At 45.0% G+C, this 19,800-nt stretch overlaps 1 long non-coding RNA gene across 1 annotated transcript; it reads left to right on the top strand.

Annotated features, from left to right (window-relative positions):
• Window positions 1-14,303: 14,303 nt before the first annotated feature.
• Window positions 14,304-19,548, top strand: LOC135288230 (uncharacterized). The gene is made up of 3 exons (XR_010351461.1): window positions 14,304-14,410; window positions 14,683-14,780; window positions 16,025-19,548. It is a non-coding gene; the product is annotated as an uncharacterized LOC135288230 (long non-coding RNA).
• Window positions 19,549-19,800: the final 252 nt, after the last annotated feature.

Here is a 19,800-nt window from a genome sequence, read left to right as displayed (position 1 = left end):
AGCAGCAGCAGCAGCGCAGGAACAGCGACTGCTCACCAGTGACTTTGTGCAGAGGAGAAAGTGAGTGTGGGAAGGGAGAAGGAGAGCAAGAGGGAAACAGTGATGAGTGTCAGAGAGATTTGTCTTTCACTTCTGAAGTTTTCCTTGTCCATCATAGCCACCACTGGAATGTTACTGCAGGTTGTGCTACATCATCTCTGTTCCCGGGAAGCAACGGAGCTGCCAGGAAAGCTGTGGAAAGGCACCAGGTGCTGGCTGTGCTCCTTGCTCTGAATCTCCTGCCTGTGTCATGGCAGGGAAACAACTTATGAGTGAGGGATTACATGGGTGAACAGGCAAAACATGGGCCAGGAAACAAACAAAAAGCAGGTTACAATAATTATCTGACTCAAAGGCAAAAAAAAAAAATCAGTGTAGGATTCTTGCCAGCTGATTTCTCAGAGTGATTTAGCTGTTTTTCCATTAATGTTGCCCAGTCTCTGCTGAGAAATAGTTGATGTAGGCACATTGTCAGACATTACTCTCCTGGAGGAATCAGAAGTGATTTTGGATGTTGGAGGTGGTGTTGAGGGGCTGGAAGCTGGGTTAATCCAAGTGGTAGCTCAGGGACTGGCACATGGATGGGCACCACAGCATGAATTACCCCATGGAGACCTGCATGTGCTGCTGAGCTGGTGTTGGTGTTGGCTCCATACGGCACAAGAGAGGTACAGCTACCCACAGAGGGAGGGCATGTGGGGACCCTTCTGCCCTGCTGTCATGGGCTGTCACGTGAGATCATGCCTTTTGCCTAGTGGATCCAGCACTGGGGTGGGATAGAGCCCTGAGCTGACATCTTAGACACCAGTGCCCAATCTTCTTCTCCAATACCTTTGGGGGAATTTTTCAAGACTGTGCTGGGGCTTCGGGTGGGCACATCTTTGATTTGACTCTTCAGGTGGGGCTCTGCTGCATAAGTCTTGGAGGCACCTGACTTGAACATCCTTGAGCAATAAAGGGAAGATGTGTTTATGTCCTTGTCCCTCCCTGTTCTCCCCCTCCACTTCCCCCAAAGATCTTCCTTATGTGGCCTCAAGGAAGGGTGAAGCTGAGACATTGCAGAGCCACATTCCTGCTCCAGAAAGTAGGATACCCTTCTCAGAGGTGAGGATTCACCATGGTCACACACTCTGCCATAGCTGGGCCAAGTCTGGGGGCTCTACACAGTGACAACAAGGGGTTGGAGAGGAAACTGAATCATGCCTGTGTGTGGGCTTGCTTCCTAGGCACTCATGGCTTCTAACTGAGCAAGTGCCAACTCCCCAAATCTGGGAAGAGAGGGGCAGGAAGGGATGGGGCCATGGAAGCTGCCAAGTGGTGTCCATTTCTCTTACCTGACCTCCAGCAAGGGAGGGAATAGAAATGGAATAAACTGGTGAAGTTTGGCCCTACAAGGATCCATACACAGCAATTTCCCCTTTGCAGCAGTGGGAGGGTTAAATACTGATTTGCAGCACAGCTGAGTGTAAGCTCTGCTCCCCTGCCTGGCTGTGCTAAAGTGGTTGATTCTTTGGAAATAAGAGAAAATTCAGCCAGAGGAAGTAGGTTATGTTCTCCAAATGCCACAACATCTGACACATCTAAACATGGTTTTTGTTGCTGGGATGATGCAACTTCCCATTTACTGGGATAAGGATTTTACCATGGATTGCTGTGTGCTTCAGCTGTGATGTGTGAGGCTTTGTGGGAGCAAAACAGTGTTGCTTTTCATGGAAGTTAATGGATGTGTCTGAAATGCTCCAGACACTTCTCTGTATGGAAAATTTCACTATTACTTGCAGGAACAGAGCCTTTTACAAGTCTGGAAACAACCTGGGTTTCTTCTGTGTACTGAAGGGCTTTCTAGGGACTTTTCTTTGCTGCTTCTTCCCCTTTCTGCAGGTGTGACCCAAGACAACGGCATGGGGTAGGGTTAAGGGAAATCACTGATGTTCTTGCCCCTCTGCCAGGCAGCTGCCCTCCCCACGGGACAAAGAGAGGACTAATCCAGAGGTTTCAGCTGAGTATCATTTCAGAGCCAAAGCTGCATGAGTGCTCTGGATCTGCAGAAGCAGCCACTGTGGCAAGGCCCAGGGAATGACCATCCCAGCAGCTCGTAGATACAGCTGATGATGACAGCCAGTACTTTGCCTTTGAGAAGATTCATGTCTTTTATCTTGGAGTAGGCACCAGAAAACAGAGTTAGACTTTTCCTGCTAAAGTCTTTATTTTTGTCTTGGTGTGGGCTCTGGAGGGTCTGGAATTGCCAAGGATTCCCTTCTGCTGCCTGTGAGGTTTTCCCTGGAACTGCTGTTGGGTTGGATAGAAAGCTGATGAGGCTGAAGGTTGGCTGCTTCTAGCAAATATCAGTGGGGTAGTGCTGCAGCAGGTTGGATTAATTCCTGGGAAAAAGGAGAGAGAGGGTGAAATTGAAGCCTGTGAGTGAAATGGGGCTCTCTGAATAGAGTCACTGCCAGAGTGAGTGGTACAGCAGCAGACTAACTGGATCTGGGTGAGACATCAAAGGTCAGAGAGTGTGTTTTGAAGGAGCAGCTTTAGCAGAGAGGAGGAAAGCAGCTTTAACAGGGAAGGAGAAGCACACATAGACTGTATGAAAGAACTCCCTCTTTTCACTTTGCTATATTTTCTATAGAAGCCCAGTGCAGTAAGGAACCTGGGTGGTGTTAGCAAAGAAGGGGGAAGGAAGTCAGTTTAGCTGGCCAAGTTTGTGCAGCTTTAAGGCACAAGGCACAGGTCTGCCAAAATTACCTCTGACTCTTTCTGGTTGCTTCCAGCTCTGGCAGCCCTCACGTGCTCATCCCCTGCCGTGGGACTGGGACTATAGCTGGGGCATGCTGCACCTCCCAGCTCACACCCCAGCCCTGCCCAGCTCTGTCCTGGCTGCAGAGGGTAGCCAGGGCAGGTCCTGCTTCCTGCACCAGGCACCTGTGGCAGAGCAGGCTGCAGAGGAGAGATGAGCTATGGACTTCCTTGAGCCGTGGGCTGCTCTGGAATAAGTGTCAGGGATTGAGTACTGGGGAGAGGATGAAAAAGGGGGTTTATGTGCACATGATGCTAAATGCATCTGGTGTTAAAGGGGAATTGTAACTGGAGCATTGGCTGTCAGGTCTCATCCTTTGGTAAGAGGTGCTCATGGTCTCCCCTTCTGCCAGTAAGGGGTTGAAAGATGGTTATTATGGATATGAGACTGGGGAATTTGTGTGTTCTTCTTTACCTTCTGTGGCTGATTCAGGAGGGGCTCAAGCCTGGTGCTGGCAGGTTTGGGCCCTCCCAGGAATAGTCAGGCAGCTTGCAGAAGTAAATACAGAGGATATGTGTTTTATACTGTGTGGCATGAACATAAGCACAGTGCTGCTGGAGAAAAAGGAGTCACCTCAAACCCTTCCTGTCATCTTCACCTAAAGAATGAGCTTAAAAATGGAGTGTGACAGATGATGTACCCCAGTAGAACCTCCTCAGCTTCCCTTGAGCAGCACTGGAAGGCCCTTAAAATAGTCTCTCCAGGTGGCCACCAGTTGTCACTGCTTACAGAGGCTTATGAGGGGTGCACAGTTTGAGAAGCTGCACAGTTGGGTGCCTCTGTGTGGGAAATAAAGCTGGGTAAAGCAAAGCTGTGAGCAGCCTCCTTGCTCCTAGTTCTTGTGCCACAGAAGAGTTTGAGCCCGTTGTCATACATTTTAAATATCCTATTCCATGTTGCTCTTTCTGCCCCTGGATAGGAGGCACCAATGTGGTGACAAAAGCAGGATATATGAGTGACTCTCCTGCCCTCTGAGAGGAGCTGTCATGGGATATGGTGTGGGGAAATGCACAGTGCATGCTCAGGTGGGTGACTGAAGTTGTCCACAGCCTCTAAGTGAATATTAAAAAGAGAATGAAGCAAACCCAATGGATTATTCCAGCTATTTTCTCTTCTCTGGCCTGCCACCCCATCAGGCAGGTGAGGAGGGCAGCTCTGTAGGTATGTCAGGACAGAAGGATGAGTTGGGGCAGGCAGAGACATTTCCATAATGCAGATCAGTACAGTTATATAAAAAGTTGGCTCTAATAGAAAATAAAGCAAAAGAGATGCTGGTGAAAGAAACCCAGGCCTTAGAGCTGAAGGAGAGGTGGGTGTGTGTGGGAACACTCTGAAAAGCTGCTCCAAATTATCATTAGGAGAAAACTGTTCCATCAGAGGGGAAGAGCCAGAGATAGTGGGGGGATATGGGAGGCAAAGACAGATATCTGGCAACTGGGGAAGGTTTTCAGAAAGCACAGTACAGAGCACTCTGCTGACACCAAGTGTGTGTGACCACTGCTGTTGTAAGCACAGCTTGAGAAAGCATCTACTAGAGAAACCTGGGGCCAGTGGAGGAAAGGTGCTCTTGAGGAGGCATTTCCTGCTGGAGGTCCTGATTTGGGATGGGCTGGGGATGCAGCTAGCTGAGGGCTTTTCCAGCAGATCCCCCTCTGCCACCTGGATGTACAACATTCACTCTTGGGAAAGCAAGAAGTGCTGTGAGGCAGGCGTGCTAAAAAGGGCATGAAGAGAATTTGGAAATGGGAACATCCCTCCAGCTTCTTGGAAAGGCAACACTTGGCCTGCATGGTGAAACTTGTGAGGTTTTAGGCTCTTTCTATGTCACCTTATTGTGTGTTAAGGATGCTGTTGGATTGGCAAAGCTGCAGGACTGCGATGGGCAGCAAGCTGTATCCCTGGTGTCCCGGGTGAAAGGGATTAATACCCCCGGGCAAAGGGAGCTGGCAGCCCCAGGAGCTGCCGCTGCCCGCGGGCGGGGGGAGCTGGGGGCACTCGGGCGGGCAGGTGCCCATCGGCGGCCAAGTGCAGTTCCTTGCTGCCATCTAGTGACGTTCATGGGTACCTAAAAATGTCGGGAAACGCTTGGTTCTGGTGCCGGGCTGCGAGCGGAGTCGCTGGCAAAGACAAACGGCGGGGAAACAACCCTGGAACACCGCGGGGCCTGGATCCTGCATCTCCTGCAAAACACCCGTGGGAAGCTCCGGCACGCCAAGACAGGTTGTGGTGGGTTATTAATCATGAAACATATTTGTTATTGAATAAGGGAATAAGGATTCTTCCCAGATTTGAGGCAAAATTAAAGCTGGGTTTTTTCCTCCATAGTGTTGTGGCTCTGCATTGGAGCAGGCTGGCTTTGCTTGGCTGTGCTGTTCCTTGTGACAGCGCCCTGGTGATGCTCCTGACAGGGCAAGGAGACCCTGAGATAAACTTTGCTGATGAATCTGGAGGGAACTCAACAAAAAAGGGAAACCTCTATTTTTAAAATTTATTTTTGTACTTTCAAATGCTTCAGGCTCCCCTAATAAAGATGGACCACAACCCATAGTATTTTTCCCACGGAGAAGTGTAAGGCAGTCCTAGAAAAGCAGAGAAATAGGGCATTAATGGATTGTTTAAATGGTTTATTTGGATCACATAAATCCTGACCCTCCCAGCTCTAGAAAATTAATACGATTGCAATTATTCTTAACTTCAACCTGGACTTCCTTGAGCTTACAGGTGAAATTCTGTGCATTTTCTACAGAAATTGAAGAAGCTTCTATAAGTTCTGACTAGGCCGAGGCTTCACTGTAAAACTTGTGAGTCCTTTTATTGCTTCAAAATAAGAACGTGATGAAGATAATATTTTTACCTTGGAAACATTTTTAGAAAGTTTCCTGGAGCTCCTTTTTGTGTGCTGATGCTGTGGCCCATTCATCCCAGTGTAATATGTTATGGATACTCAGACTTTGCTCCTGTGTCTCTAAATACCCTTGACAAGAGCCACCTTTGCATCCTGTTATCACCTAGCAAGCTTCTTCCCTCTGCCTCCAGACAGCATCTTGCAAGGTCTGTCATGGAAGCAGCATATTACACAATGACTTTTCCTTATATTCCCTTTTTCTGTGCCTTCCTCCCAGGCTGAAGCTTGGCAGGGAGACCCACTAAGAGGTCTTCTGCTGCTGAAAGCAGGATGCCTAGCAATACTGCAGGTGTCTCATTACCATTCCTTCAGTCCTTTTTGTTCCCTGGCATCTCAGGGAGCCGTGGTGCCAACGGTGATAAATCATTGGTGCTGCTGGTGTCTTTGGGGGCAGCCCTAGTAATTACTTGGAGTGACCCTTGCTTTCAGCCATCAGAAAAAACCTTGCCATCATCCCAGAAGAGCTTAAATCCTTGATAAGATGCAAACTGCTGGCACCAAGGGCAGTGCAAGCAGCCAAACAGGAATATAACACTCAAACTACTGCTCTCCAACCTGTGTATTTTTAAAACAAGGTTAATGATCTCTTGTTAAAAAGGGAACAAATGTGTAATGGCCTTAAAAATGTGTTTATCCATCTATAATGTTTTAAAGACTGTTACAAGAAAATTAGAGCTGACAGTCCCCTTCACTTGAGTCGGGAGGTTTGTTTGGACACAGGAAGGTGATGTGTGTGTGACCCCACAAGAGCTGACAGTGCACTCAGGTGGGGATGTGAGAGGTGAACTGGGGCTGCTGGAGGGTCAGAAAGCCTCATGAGGGGATGGTGGTGAAGTACTTCCCTGCTCTGAAGGTGAATCTATCTTTGCTGTGATAGGTTTGCTATACTTTTTGATCACCGGGGAGGTAAAAAATTTGGACAGAGGTAAAGTCAAAAAACTCCTGGAGGAGTGCAGATGAGACTAAGCTGGTAAAAAGTACACAAAAAACAGAGCAGTGACTTTCACAAAGTGAGACACGTGGCATTTCATGTACCATGTACCATGGCACTGTACCATGGCACTGCATAACTAAAAGGTCCATTTGGGTTTGATGAGCCCCTGTTTTGCCCCAGTTTGTCCCCAGTAAGAAGCAGGAGAGATATACCTGTAAGCTCTTGGGCTTGTGGCTGAGCTGGCTGCAGCGTGGGGGCAACAGAGTTGCTGCTGGGCACAGCCAGCTCCTGATGGCCACTGCATCCCTCCTTTGCTGCTCCCATCAGGAGGCCAGCTTCGTGAAACACCTGGCCACACCACATCTGGGCATTAATTCTGGGGCAAGGTAGAACTTTGGGTGCTACAGGATAGGTGTGTCCTCTGCAGCAGTGGAGGTGTCATTGGTCACTCTTGATAACCAAGAGTCACTACTCAGAGAAAGGATTTTGCACTTTGTCTTGTTCCACTGAGACCATCTGGGGAAATTTAGCCCACAAATACCAAACCCTGGGCATGTAGTACCCAACAGGTTTAATAATGGCAAGCTAGGAGTGGAAAAGGCTCTCATGGAGCATTATCCAACACACACAGTGCATGTCCAGGCTAGAAACCAGAGCCAATTTGTAACTAGGAGTGCTACTCATGGAACAGTTTTCCTGGGCTGTATGGAAGATGCAATCTCCATACTTTTAAGTTGCCAAATCAAGATGCAATGTCTTTCCCAAAGCCATGGTGTAAGAAAGCCATGAGTAATTGGGCTCAGGGCATAGCAAGAGCAGCACTATATACCCAAACTTATTAGATGATAGTTCATAAGACTCTTACGTTGGTGATGGTAAATCCTAAAGTTTGCAATATCTTCCTTGCAAAGGATTCAGGTGCCTTACATTTCCAAAGCTGTTCTATGTTACTTTTTACGTTCTGCTAGAATAAAGATAGGGAAGCAGGGTCTAGCAGGGGTCACACTCAAGTTCTTGCCCTTTATCATCCTTTTCCCCCAATATATATGAGGATGCAGAAATGACCATCTGGCTTCAATGAACCAAATAAGAAGATGACTCCAGTGAAGTAACATTTGGGGCCGAGGAAAAAGAGAATTATTATATTATATACAAAGTCCCATTCACAGCCTTTCCTCATGCTAGGAACTAAGCACATGGCAAACATTCAGATCAACTTCACAGCCAGCTGCATCAGAGGACCAAAATTTGAACCTCAGAACTCCTTGTAAAACTAATGAAAAACATCTCAGAAAGTGCTTTGCTTTATTTTCATGGCAGGCAGAAAACTGTGCATGTCTTTTGGAGTTTGGATAAACACATGTAAGCACATGGGTAAGCTATAATCCTCTGATATTTTTTGAATTAAATAGATGGATGTAAAAAAAAAAAAAGGTCTGGCTTTGTCTTGAAAGGATGCCAGAAGATATAAGTTGGACAAGAAGCCTAAGTGAGATTGCTGAAGTTTATGTATCAAACCTAAAGCCCCCAGGCTGAGTGTTGGATGCTACGGCAGGAAAAATCACAGGCTTAAAGTTTCAGCCATCATCTCTTATCAGTCATTTGGGCTGGAACTCCTCAAGCAGAGAGTTTGATTTAAAAGTATGTAATTTTTTGTTGTGCTCAGCCACAGGGGTTTAACTGAGGGCAGCCTTCCCCAGAGGAGATATGCAAGGGGTTCTAGTGGTGGTTACGTGCAGAAATAAACCAGATGTGATCACCTTGGTTTTTAACACTGTAATCTATTCATTCCCAGCTGAAGCATTCCTGGGCTGAGAAGAGCAGCTAGAGTATAACTGCATCCACATAGATTCCCTTTTCTGTTTGATTTGGTGGCAAGAGACTCTCTTTCATCTCTTCACTGGGTCATGATGCCTTGAAGATGTTTTAAAAAAATCAGTGCTTCTGTCTCGATAATAATGTTTAATGAAAACCTCTTCACTGAGGTTTTCTGCATCTGAAGGCATGCTTGTTTTCATAGAAATGGGAATGATTTTGGTCTTTGCTTCCAGTGCCCTTGAAGTGGAAAGTAATGGTGGTTTGCCATCAGGTTTGTCCAGTAGTTCTTGTGGTAGGTAAGGATTGTCAAATTCCTGACATGGCAATCCTAATCAGTCCTACTCATCTCCTCAGCTTTATCTCAGGTCATCCCTGTCTGTCCCAAGGGAGCTGCACTTCTGGGCTGTGTCAGACAGTATCTGAGCTGGGTAATGGAAAAGGAGCTGGCCTTACCCAGGGAAATTTTTTGACAAGCCTAGATTTTAACCTCATGTAGATTAAAAATGTTTTGGAATTTAGTGTTTGTTTAGATAACCCACAGAGTCAGAGATCACACATTTCTTGAACCTCCTGCAAGCCACGTATCCTTGCAGAAGCAGCAGGGACACTGCTGTAAGTGGTCAGAGTGCCAACCACCTTGGTCCTGGCTCTTTAGCAGCTGTGCTGGCAGAGGGGCTTGAGGTGGTGGTTTGGTACAACAGCTGGGTGAGTGGAACTGCCAGGTCTGGGTCCAGAGCAAAAATTCTTCTTTCAGCCTTGGTGCCCTTCAGCTGTGCCTTGTGGGACCTGGAAAACACAGAGGTAGCCTTGACTGTTGGCAATTTGATCTGCAACAGGGTTTTGCCCCAGATTCACCAGGGGCTTGTTGTATTGGTTTATTTAGGTTTCTCTGTGCCCTACTCGGAATGGCTTTCTTAGAGTTTGATTTGATGTCTGCAGGATCTACCCAAGCAGGCAGTTGGTTGATAAAATGTCTGTATTCCAAGACTCCCTGTTTTGCTGAGTTAGTAACAGCTCTCTCAAACATATTCCCATTGAAACTTTACTTTTTCGTATTATAGCTAAGTATTGTGTGTATTATTATTAAATAGATAAATATTCACAATGAATTAAGTTTACTTAATTTATTAGTAAGGCACTTGTTAAATGCTGCCTTCAAGTACATCTTGGCACACGGGCACTTTTTTTGGTTTAAAAGTATTTTGAATATCAGTTTTACTTTTAACTGATGGATGAGTTATGAGAGAGTCCCAGGAAGTTCCAGCTTCTCTGTACTGTTGCAGTGGACTTTGTCACAGTTCTGGTCTCTGGCTGGAATGAAACCTCCTCCACAAAACCAGACTTCCCTTGCTCTCTGTATTCTGACCCAGCACTCTTGGCTGCCATGATGCTCAATGGACATTTAGTCTCTCTATTCAGCATGGCTGAATTTGACTGTAGTCATCTATTGAGGACAAAAAGAGTCTCACCTTCACAGCCTTCACTGATGTTGATTTCTTCAGCTTAAGATGCCTATGGCTGAGATGTCTGTGTTTAGTCAGATTCATCCCATACCTATTGTTTCACCCGGTTTTTCTCATCCCTAATGTGGTTTCTTGTCTTCAGTATGTGAAGCAGATTTCCTTGGATAAAACTGTTAATTTTTAAATGCATCCCACTTCTCTCAGTTCTCTCTCTGAATAAGCTGGCATTGTTTTTCTCAGAAAGTAATCCCATTGAGACTTGATTGTTTCTGTGGCTCTCTAAATATTTCACTATTAGTCCTTATCTTCCTCACAGTGTGATGCCCAAAACTGGAGACCATGATCCAGCTGAGGCCTTACTCATCATCCTGAGCAGAAGAAACAAATTGCTATGTATAGGAGCAGCACATTTTCTTCCATTTCCTCTGCAGCTTTCTAATATTGGTCTTTTCTGACCAGTTTCCGTTTTCCAGAAAACTGTCAGTGCTCTGTCAAGAATTCATTCCTGAAAACCCTGAAGCTTCAATATATTTGGCTTTGGTGTGCATTAACTCACTGTACATCGCTCTGTTCTGCCTGTTCCTGGGTGTGCAGGAGTCACACACTCCAGGAAAATGCTGAAGTGTGTAAAGCCTGTATATGCTGGAGGGACAGCCTGAAGTTGCTGCTGCTTCCCTCCCAGCCAGATTATACCCAGGCTTTCTGTCACCTCATCCCTTACAAAATCTTCTTGGTCTGAAGTCTGGAGCAGCCTGGCACCAGGTCCATCTTAGAAATATTTGTCCATCTGCACTGTTATAATCACTAGTGGAGATTCTGTAACAGGAGGGGGCAGCAACTAAGAGGGCATTTTCTGTGGTTTTTGAGATATTTTGAATGGTTTCCTTTTCAGTTTTTTAAAATTTCCCTCCCCCCCCCCCCCACCTCCCTCTCCAAATTAATTTTATTTCTCTGTAACCTCAGTCAGTGATGCCTCAGGAATAATTTATTTCCCTATCTTTTTAAAGGCTTCAAAGTTAGACATTTATTTGATGTGGTTAGAACAATTTTCATAGGACACTCATAGAATTTTTCATTGACTGATATAATTTATTTATCTGCAGAATATGTATTACCTGATATTTTTAAGCAGAATACTGGTAGAGTTAAGAACTTTTAAAGGAATTCAGATTTATTTGGTTTTATTGTAACCTGATGAATTTCTTCCACTGGACAGAGTGTAAGAGAAACATCTCAGTGAGACACCTTGGTGCATAAAACCAGAGCATCACTTATAACTTCCCTGTTGATCCAAGCTCAGACTTTATAATATTGAAAATATCAGAGCAGTGTCTATTTTGAAATTTGACTCTGCAAGGGACAAATGGATAGAGATAAACCAAATTTAGAAAGAAATTTGAGTGAAAGCAACTATGAAACAACAGAATCACTACTCTGGGGAAAGAAAGACATGAAAAGAGAAGAAAAAGTAGTGAACTTCAAAAAGCAGATGTCAGCAAGCCTGGGATACAGGTAAATGTGTGTCTTCTGTGAAGATAATCCTGACAAGAAATGAACTGTCAGTTACTGGAGCTGCTGTTTACAAAAGCAGAATGGTAAGCTATCCTGATGTGAAAGAAAGAGGAAACTGAGCAGGAGAGCAGCATCCAACCACACCAGGAGCCAAGACCTAGAAATCAAAGGGACTTGTGTGATAGGTAAAATGGGGACTTGTAACTGACAGTGACTGCAACAGAGCAGCATAAAACTGCTGGGGTGTAAGCGGAAAAAATCACATGTGAAGCCAGTTAGGGGAAAAAACATCTAAATTGCTGCCTTTCTATAAATAGACAGAGGAAAATACACATATTTAATTTAATGAAAAGAAGTACAAATAGCAGATGAGGCAAAAGAGATGGGAAATCCAACATTTCCTCCACTGTGTTTGCACGACCCTGATGGTGGCAGGCAGAGTGGTGTGGCATGGCTGCACAGCAAGGTTGGGAAGGCACAGGCTGCACATCGGATGTAAAAATGAGAAAACTCTTATGTACAAAATGACTCCTGCCACATTTGTGGTCTGGTTTATGGCTCTTATCACTAGGCATTTTCAAGAAGTGCGAGCACATTTCCTCTATCTCCTGCAGGAAGGAGCTCATTATTCCTTATTAATTAGGTCTTCAGTCACTAATCTGTTATGTACCTTTCCAGCAACTGTTTACAGATAAGTGTTGTAGGATCTAATTGATGGAGGATAATTAGCTCCTCCCTAATTAGAGTGAAGTGTGCTTCTTTTCACTCTGTGGATGATCGCTTATGAATGAAAGGCCACAAATGGAAAGCTCAAGATGTGCAATGTATCAGGAGCTAATTTGCTTAAACTATTTCTGAAAGCTTATTCAATTAATACCCAAATAGTAGGCTTATACACGAGTGTGTGCAACTGACTTCTGTTGTAGGCAGGCATGTGGTTGCCACAGAGTTGAGCATTAATGTCACCCTCAGTTACCGTACGCTGTGCAGGCACCAGGAGCAGCAGGTCTGCAAGCATCAGCACGGAAGATACAGCATGTGGAAATAAAGAAAACCCTTCGGGAAGTTTTATCTGCTGCTTCATCATCTCACATCATATTCTCAACTCTGAAAAAGAACTAGTTGCAGCCTAGTGGTTGATAAATTTTGGGGTGTCCTTTTTTTTTTTTTTAAAGGCTAGCCTGTGAAACTTGCAGAGGTGTCTTACTGCCAGAGAACAGATATTCAGTGTCCTTTGGAAACCAGATGCTTATATCCCATTTGGCACCAAAATGGCTAGCTATTTTCCAAACAGCTTCTCTAAAAAGACTCTAGATTATTCTTTCTGTTACACAGCTAGGGGTTATTGTCATAATTGGTCTCTGTTACAGCACTTTTACTTCTTCCCAAAACGTGGCTGCTTTTGCTTGTGACAGCCTATGGTCTCCTGGCTGCAAAAAGGAAACTGGAGTTTGGCTGATGATTGATCACCATGAAGTACAAGTGCTGAGGCTTCGCATATGTGCTGATGTATCAGAAAACCTGTAAGAGAAGCTGTGGAATTTATTTATATAATTAAAATGTGGATAATTTATAATTACATAATAATCAAATTGTAATTTATATGTTTAAGATGTGGATTCATATCACAGCCTGAATGCAGATATAAGTTTACAGGGAGATATACTTTTTTCTGGATTAAAACAATGTTTGATATTTGACATAAACCCACTGCTTGAAAGCCCACTAAAGTTAATGGAAAGTCTCTACTTGAGTTTCTGTGTACTTCAGCTGAGATGACACAGCTAGAAATACCAAGGGAGAGCAAGTAGGCCTTTCCCAGTTATGAAAAACTTTTGAAACATGTCCCTTAAGGATTTGAAACCCTGGAAAACAACAACACAAATCCCATAAACTTTTCCTCCCCAGGAGGTTTAAATCAGTTTAATGATTTGGGAAGCTATGTTCTGCTGCATTGCTGCCAATCTAACATATTGAGTGAGACAGAAGCTGGGGAGTCAGAGGGGACACGGATGAGGTTAGGATTACCTGCAAATTTCTCATGTTCCCTGAGACTGGAGAATTGCTTCAGTTCCCTGGAAGCCTAATACTGTTAATCAGCGAAGAAAGATTTCACTGTTTCATTACTTGCTTCAGCTGAAACTCAAGGAAATTACTTGGGTCTCATTATCAGATAAAGTTAAGATTCCAGTATAAAAGAAAATTCTTTTTCACACTCAGGTCGAGAGTAATTTATTTTTTGTCGCTCAGATTGTAAAAATAGAGAGCCAGCAGAGGAGAATACGACAGAACCACACAAAATCTGGATACCGCAGATCTGCTTTGATACAATAACAGTTTCCAGCCTCTCTTTTATCTTCATAACCATTCCTAGGTATGGTGGGAAGAGATTAGAGTGGCAAACTGAGCAGTGCATCCGTCCACTGTGAGGCACTTGCCCCACTCTATTATTTTGTGGAGGCTGGAGCTGTAAAAATGGCTGTTGCCATCATTGGGACCTGGTGCTGGCCAGTGTACTTTGGAGATGAAATAATGCTCAGGGAACAGAGTGTGTAACCTTGCAAATCCATGCAGGGAAGCAGGGTCAGACTCTGCATCTGGTCTGATCCTCAATTTTCCCTCATGAGGAGTGACCCTACAGGCCTTCCTTGGGGCAGGGAATCTCTTTGGCATCATTGGCACGATGCTTGGGCTAGGACCATGGGCCCCCTCTGTTCTTTGTGCTATCTGCTGCCACACTGAAAGGGATACGTGGGAGAGCCTGCTCACTGCTGCTGGCATCCAGCTGGTCCTCAGGCACCCTCCTACCTTGCCTGGGGGGAGGCTGATAACACAAGTGTGCTCCCAGCTGAGGTCATGTGGGTCTGTGAATGGCTTTAGAGTGGGATTGGTGGCGTGTCTTTGTGTTTTACTGCTGCAGAAACCAGGTCTGCAACACTGTAAATCCTAAGAAAACTCCTGGCCGTTGGACCTCTGTACATTTTCTCCTGGGAAATCTTGCTGTAATGTAAGCTGAGCTGAAGGGCTTGGTTACGTCCTAGGCAATGGCCAGTTTCCAGAGGGGTTTGATGCCAAAGTTCAGATGTTTTTCTTTTCCTTGAAAAACACAGTGCTGACTAGCTTAGGCTAGTTACAAGATGTGAACTTACAGAAACAGGATATGCCAGCAGGGATGGCAGCATGAATGTCCCCTTCTCTCTTGTGTCATTAGAACGAGATGCAGCTGCCAGCTCAGGTGCCTGATGGCAGAGTACGACTGAAACAAAGGAGAAGCCCAGACGAGTTCTTGTTTTCCTTCTAAATAACTTGGTAAGTACTTGGCAAAACCTCTGGGAGTCTCAGTGGTGAAATGTAAAACCTTCCTGTCCCTTTGAGTCCCCAGCCACATCTGAACAAGGATATGTGACTTTCTGAAGGGAGCTGACAGGCTAATTGGGAGGTGCTGTGACCTTCACCCTGCTTCTCTTTGCCAATGGCCATCCTTTTCCCCCCCGTGAGCTGGGAGTGTGGAGAGCCTTGCTTTACAGCCCAGAGGAAGTCTGGAGTGTCAGTGTTGATTAAAAGGGGCAGAGCAGTCTTCCTTGGCAGAAGTCTTGAGGGCTGGTGTAGCTCCAAGCCCAAAATCACCCAGTCTTTAAGTTAAAGAAAACTTTTTGGATGTGCATTATACTTACTGGAGGATTTTTTGCTTTCTCTTGTTCAGTGACTGAAAATGGTGTGCTTTTTCTATATCAGCTAAATATGACATAATGACCAAAGCTAAAAGTTAAAGTTATTCCATGGAGGAGAAGAGGCTGATAGAGAACTCAGTTGTCTCTGAAGTCAGATGGTACCTCCCAAGTTCAAGGCTGTGTTACCCTGAACGCATTAGCAGTCAAACAATTAGAAGGCTGCCTCTTTAATCAAACCCCCATTTCCCATCAACTGCCCCCTGGCTCAGAAATCCCATTCTCCACCTCTCCTGTGGGCTGTGCACTGGCACACTGATGAAGGGCTTTTCTCCTTCTCCACTTGGATCAGCTTCTCACCAACTCCCTCTGTCATCCTGGCTCTCTGATACTAAGCTCAGCCCTATCATTTTAAACTGAGAGACCTTAAATTTCTAAGGCACCTTATTTTCTTTGTTTTAGGAGAGTAGGATGCTCAGCTTTTCATTTCAGTCATCTGTCTGTAGGGACCTAGAATTAGCACTTTGCACCAAACTGAAAGGATAGCATCAGCTGTGATAGTGATATGAGTCAAATAACTCTTTGTTATCTTAGTTGTAAGTTGGTAGCCAAGGTGAACAGCTCTGGCTGTAGAAATTGTGTGTGCACACTTGGACACATAGTTCATTTTTAGTCTTCTTTTTTTTGAGTGGGAAGGAGGTCTAAAATGCCAGCACACAGCTATGTCTCCCAGGGAACATAACTCTTGCAGTCATGTACCCTCTGGCTTTTCAGGTGCAACATCACTGGCCTCTCCTAAGCTGAGCTCCCCCTTCTTTCTAATAGGGAGTAGAACAAGACATGAAGAAACTGCAGTAAATTTCAATATTCATTACTTTTCTCCAGCACTGCTGTGAGGACAGGGATTGCATCCTTTGCTGCACTTCACAGAGCCTCCCACTCTCCTGAGCCTGAGGACTGCTCTGAGCACAGAGGGAAACCAGAATGAGCCAATGCTGAGGACACCTCTGAATACTCTGGAGACTGTGCCTTTGACTTATTGTTGTCCCTTAAATGTGACCTGGTGCACAAGGGAGCAGCAACCCAAGGAAAGGAACCACAAAAGAAGCTTTGGAGAAAGCAGGATACCCTTTTCTCTAGCATTGGCATATAATCAGTTCCTCTCTGAGGCTTTCCTTTCTGTATTTCTTTTCTGTACCTGAGGTGCAAATGAAAGGCAAACAATATGGGTCAGGTGTGATGGTCTTGGGTAATGAACAGCTGGGAATAATTACCTACAACCAGGAGGAAGGATGATGGATGGAGGCATGGACCAGCTGTGTGGCATCTTCAGCTGGCTGCTGTGAAGGGGGGAATCAGAAATGCCCAGAGAAATTGCTTGGATGGGCTGTGGGGCTGAGGCAAAATATTAGTGCCAGGAACAGGCTACAGAACCCTGCTGGGGAAACACTTTCAGGGACATTTCTTATTGTGAGACCCCTACGCTTCCTTCTGTAAAATGTAATATTAGCCTTGGCTTCCATCAAGACATACATTTTCTTAATGGGCTGTGGGAAGCCTCTGCTCCACTCTTTTTAGCCTGGAACTGTGAGCTGAGGTGTTCCACTGCCTTGCCGTGTAATATGAAGCAAAAGCAGAGAATGTCAAGGAGAAAGGGGCTGCAGGCGGGGGTCAGCCCGAATGTTCACAGGGGAACAAATGCCCTTCTAAAGGTCTGGGATGCTGTGCCTGAGGAGGGAGGAATGAGTGGAGCCAGAGAGCCCCTGCTTTCTGGGATAGCAGAGCCAAACTCACATGTCATGGGCTATGTTATATGGCTGGGACAGTTCCTGTAGACACCAGCTTCTCCCCATGGCTATTTCCTACAGCTGGGGCTGGGAGATTGCTGTCACCAAAATGCATGAGAATCTCCTGCATAGCCAGGAGGCCAGTGAAGAGCCCAGGAAACTGTTCCCCTTAAATAGTTAAACGTCTGCCTCTCGACAAGCACAATGTCACATTGAATTTGAAACAGGGAACTTTTTATATTTTCCCCCCTGATTGTGCTGGCACCTGGCAGATGCCTGTTTACCACAGGCATCCATACACACAGCAATCAAAGGAAATCAGAGGCACGGATTAGCAACAGCTGCAAGTCATTAGTGGCAGCCATGGGAAAGCACAGCTCTGCACCCCGCTTCGAAATAACCAACGTGAGTATTCCAGAGCGCAGGGGTTACCGCGGGGCACTCTGCGGGCACCAGGGACAGCAAACAATTGCCTCACTTGTCTCTGGAGATGGCTTCTTCCCTCTGCCCAAGGCAGCAGTGTGTTATCGATGAATCAATCACACTTTATTGGCCCACTGAACATTAACTCTTTGGGAGGCTGACTTTCGCCAGCCGGGAGTTGTCAGAACTGGAGGATGGGGTCTCCACCTGTACAAAATTTCTTGTTATCCTTTGTTTTCTTTGGGCTGACTGTTGGCATCTTTGGCAGTGTCTCAACACAAGTGAGGACTTGGGATCTCCTAGAGTTAATGCTCATTTTACAGGAAGTTTTATTAGAGCGAATGTAAAGCAAAAGCTGACCAAAAGCCTTATTTGTGTATCTGATTTCTTTATTCAATTCATTTTGAACCAGAATAGAGTCCAAATTTTATTTAAAAACTTAATGTTGATTGAAATTTCCATTGCAGATTTAGGCAGCTTGGGTTTCTATTTTGATCAGTCCCCGGAAAAGCTGATTTTACTTCAAAGCATCTCTGACTCTTGGAGGAGCAGGAAGCTGGTGGCCTATTAATAGAGAGCAGAACCAGCATCACTGAGGCACGGCTGATTCTCCAGCAGTCCTGACATATTTGGCTCTATCTGCCCTCCTTTCTCTCTGGCTCAGCATGGCTTTCACCATCACAGGTGCAGTCCCCAAGCTGTGTGTGTGGTCTTTGTGGTCCACAAGAAGGACCTGCCTGCCTTGCCCCAGATAGATGGGAACCCCATCCCTGCCTTGCACTGGACCATTGCCATGAGGAGGTGGAAGCATGTGAAGGAGTTGACACAAGAAGATGTACAAATGCTGATAGCTGGTACTTCAAAATACCCCTTGAGCTTCTGTTTTTCCTCAAGGAGGGCAATAGGAGGAAAAGGAATGGAAGCAAGGAAGGTAGTCACAGAGACTAGAGAAATGGAAAGTGGGAGGGACAGGAAAAGACCTTTCCAGAAAGGTCAGGGCCAGCCTGAACCTTGTAGCTCCTGGGTTTCCTTCCAGTTGCCAAAGCTTCAGTTACTTTCAGCTTCCCACCACACACCTTATTTCTTATCTTCAGTCCCAAGCCTCACTAATTACCAAGGTCTGGTCAGATCCAGCTTTCTCCAAATCCCTTTCTCTTATGTTCTCTCTGCTGTTACTAGAAAAGTTGAATTTGGTTTCCCCAAGATAGCATCATTTACATGGAGGGAAAAATGGGATTTAGTCTTGTCTTCCAAGGCCTCTTAAAATGGCTCTGCAAACAGTAAGAAACATGCAAACAGAATATTAAAGTTAACAAAGGGAAGAGTGATTTAAAAGTAAAATAAAAGTGAATTGTCTCAAAACACCAAGTGTTGCAAATACTTGCCTCTTCTAGTGCAAAGGTGAAACCAAGGAGAAAAGAGGGTGAAAGTATGTTAGTTCCAACATTCCCTCAGTTCTGCAGCTGTTTCCATTTGAACACTATTTTAGGATCACAAAAGTCTACAGAGAGCAAGACAGGTATTTGCAAAAGAGCTTCATTGCTACTAGCTGCAGAACGTGAGGTGGCTTTTTGTGTGGTTCTTGAGGGAAGCAGACCAGCTCTGGGAAAATTCCTGGGTAAATGCTTGTTTTTTCAAGGATTTACTGATTTTCTCTTAAGTTTGTGAAATGTTGGAAGAGTACTTTCCTCCTTCATACTTTTGCTAAAATGGTGAGTAAAGGAAGATGCACATTTTGGTAAACTATTTCTAGGGGAGGTTTTTTTTTTGTTGTTCAGTAGGAGACACTGTTTTCTGCATGTTTTCTGTCCTGTCTTCAGCTTAGGAGTTAGTGTTTTACTTGCTGAGTTACAAATCATGCTGGATTTTGTTTTGGTACTTTAAAGTAAGACTGGGGTACCTCCTTCAGCTCAATGTAGTCTCACTGGCTGGCGTTCAAAGTACAGTGTGCTGTGTGCGCTTGTGGTGCTCAGGTTCTGGGCACTTCTCTACCTTTGAAATTCATAATGAAACTCCTTCTGTTCCAGTTAGACGTGTTAATCCAGACATTTTCTTGCTAATGTTCTGAAAACGGTGGATGATAACTTGTACTTACACTGTGAGACTTTGTTTTTAAAACTGGCAAATAATCATATAAATATTATGCCTTCAGAGAAATTAACATCCTATCTTCTTGATATTTCTTTTTTCTTTTCTTTTTTTTCCCTACCTGTAATTGTCAAGTTCATGTTGAAAGGACCATAGTCCATCTCTGAACTCTTAGTAGAATCAGTGCTGATGTGCAAAGACAATCTGGGAGAAGGTCAGAAAAAATGATGAGGGTGTTACAAAGGATCTGTTTATGAAGTGGATCTCAAGAGGTTCGTGTATTTCAGTGAATCAGAAACAGACTGAGGGATAACTTGATCGTTCCATATAAGTACCTATATTTGGAAGACGTAGACACCTTTC

The sequence above is a fragment of the Passer domesticus genome, chromosome 1 (genome assembly GCF_036417665.1).
Source record: "Passer domesticus isolate bPasDom1 chromosome 1, bPasDom1.hap1, whole genome shotgun sequence".
In the NCBI taxonomy this organism is placed as follows: domain Eukaryota; kingdom Metazoa; phylum Chordata; class Aves; order Passeriformes; family Passeridae; genus Passer; species Passer domesticus.
This window is presented reverse-complemented; position numbering and strand designations above follow the sequence as displayed.